The 2,751-nt window shown below is 50.6% G+C and overlaps 1 pseudogene; it reads right to left on the reverse strand.

Annotated features, from left to right (window-relative positions):
• Positions 1–272: 272 nt before the first annotated feature.
• Positions 273–2,301, reverse strand: LOC125425827 (annotated as a pseudogene).
• Between the last annotated feature and the right edge of the window lie 450 nt (positions 2,302–2,751).

Here is a 2,751-nt window from a genome sequence, read left to right on the forward strand (position 1 = left end):
GGGATTTCAAATGCCTTGTAAAGCAGCTACTATCACAGCACCAACTAGGCATTATGGAGCCACGGTCAAGGAGTTACCCTTGGATTGTCTCCCCTTTGGTCTCGCTGCATGATGCTCTGTATCTTTTCTGTAAGGAAAGAATTGTAACTGATCCACCCTCTTCCTCCGGCTCTTTAAGATGGGACAAGAAGCTAGCAGGCATATTCGACTCCCGCGCATAGCTTCCACTGGATCGGGCATATGCTGGGCTTAATCTGCTCCTTCGGGTCATATCACAATATTTCCTGCCATTCACCCAGTTGGTTTGATTTTTTAATGGTGTCCACCACACACAAAGTATAAAGGCAGTCACAACGTGGCAGCCATTGTGAGCGTCAATCGCCCCAGGTCCTTCTGTCATCCTGATCCTCAAATGCCTGCCGGACGGCCTGCATCATCTTTATTGTTCCTCGGAGATACGGGATGGATGTCACCAGTTGGGCCTCTCAGGTAACAAGGAGTTGCTGACTGGGGTGGAATCTTTCAGGAGGAGCTCCTTCGAGAGGAGCTATTGTTTTGCCCGCATAAGTCAGTTCCTACTACACCAGTCACCTGCCAGAACCTGGCCTCACAATAATGTCTTGTTTGAATTCTAGGATGTTGAGTTGAGGGTCACAGTACAACACATCCACCTTCCACCATCTGAAACGCATAGAAGTCATCGCCGTGATTTGTCAGATCCCCTTGATGTGGTCCGCCTGTTTCACAAAAAGTCTTAAGTAAACCAAGGTACTCCTCAATGGGCTTGGCTGGGTGGGGAGGAAATGTTAGAGATCAATGATGTGGGTACTAACGGAGTGCAGGCCCCACCGCCAACAAATCATCACAGCTCCAGTTGTATCTCTTCCTGGGTGAGGTTGCCGCCAGAACCTGGACCTCACACACAAGTACTCTCCAACGTAGCCTTCTTGGATCAGCTGTCATCTTCACAAAGGCAGGCAGGAAACGGAGAACGGCACTCATAATGCTCATGAGCTTGGGATAGTAGTGGGCAGCTTGACATCATCCTAAAAGGCATCAAGAGGGGTGTATGCACGTCACAGATGACATTCTTCCCAATCCCCTGGGTCGGACATAACAAACACAGGGAGTTAGAACATCTCATGTTCCTGAGATACCAGCTCAGTAAGCCAACATGTCTACAAGCACCTGGTTCTGAGGGTTTCTGCTGTGGCCGTGGTCTGGTGGATTTTGTCTTTAACGCTTGGCCTGCATAACCCTCCAGAACCAGTTGGATCCGGGCCGAAAGCCTTCGACAACACATTCTACAAGCACCATTCATTTTTAAAACAAAAAAATGTATTAGATATAATAATTCTGCCCTTATTCCAAGAACTCAAGGCACATGCATGAGGCTATCAAATGTCCCTCATTTCGATCTAATCCAAACCCAGATTAGCATAGCTGCATCAAGATTGTTGGAGTCATGTGCCATTCTGGGATAACTTAGAGAGTGGTACACTGTATACATCGCGTCCGACTGCAATGGAGAACACCATAACATCTAAGTTCATTCTTCTATAATGTTGGAAGTTCTTTCCTCATTTTCTGTCATTGTCAAATCTGATATGAACATATTTCCAACGGTTGATTCGTTGTATAGTTTATAAGGGGAAATGGCTGGTCCCTCTGATCAAAGCAGGACAACAGAATTGGGGCCCACTTAATTTCTATCTGTTTTGGTTCAACATTCAAGACAATCTTACTACTTTGAAAGCAGGGCACTAGCCTAAAAGAAAAATTCCTGTGGACAGGAATAGATGCTATCTCAAACCAAATCGATGCTATTTCAAGAGCAATTTACATGGACTTTACAGTCAGTGAACTATCTATACATAGTCGCTGTCAAAACTCTTTCCTTATTATTCTCATACCACAGAGGGCCAAACCAGACAGTACGCTTTGATACCAGTCAGTTTCCTGAGTCATCGGACTAGACTCTATACTTTGAGACTCTGCCCTTCAGACGTGGGTCATCAATATACTTTAGGGACGGTAAAACGCTGGCCCAGGGGAGTTGTTCGGGTGATAGCATGAGCTGCATCGCGAGCCGCAGCCTCGCCCCAGCGGCGCGCCGGTCACAGCTCTATCCTCGGCCCCCCCCGAGCGAAGCTTGAAACAGTAGCTTCCAACCGCCAGCAGCAGCTGAAGACGCATTCTCCCCTTCCCCAAACGCCCCACCGCGGTTCCTCCAGCTCGGCGTTGCCGCACAGGCCAGGGACACGCCTGCCCTGTGATCGCCTGAGCTGGGGACGGGCGCATTCGCGCTGAGGCTGCCGCTTTCCCATCAGAACCGGGAGCTGCCTGTGCTTAACGGGTCTCGGCTGGATCACACGACACCCAACTTCCCAGCGTGCGGGCCGCGCGGAACGCCGTACAGCAGCTGAGAGCTAAATTCCCCGGGCGTTGCAAGGGCTCGACACAGACTGTAGCACCATGGTGCCATTTTAGGTGATAGTCAAGGTCCACCCACCTTGAGGGAGGGGAAGAGAGCCCATCAGCTGGTCAGTGCCCACCCACCCTGAGGGAGGATAAAGGCTGGGAGGGGCAGGGGCCCATCAGCTGGTCATGGCCCACCCATCCCGAGGGAGGGTTGAGAAGGGAAGCAGGGTGAAGGGGGCATCATCTGGTTGCTGCCCACCCACCCGGGAGGAAGAGAAGGGAGGGAGAGGTTGGCACGGAGAGGGGAAGCAGGGCAATCATCTGGTTGAG

The sequence above is a fragment of the Sphaerodactylus townsendi genome, linkage group LG02, assembly GCF_021028975.2.
Source record: "Sphaerodactylus townsendi isolate TG3544 linkage group LG02, MPM_Stown_v2.3, whole genome shotgun sequence".
Lineage (NCBI taxonomy): Eukaryota > Metazoa > Chordata > Lepidosauria > Squamata > Sphaerodactylidae > Sphaerodactylus > Sphaerodactylus townsendi.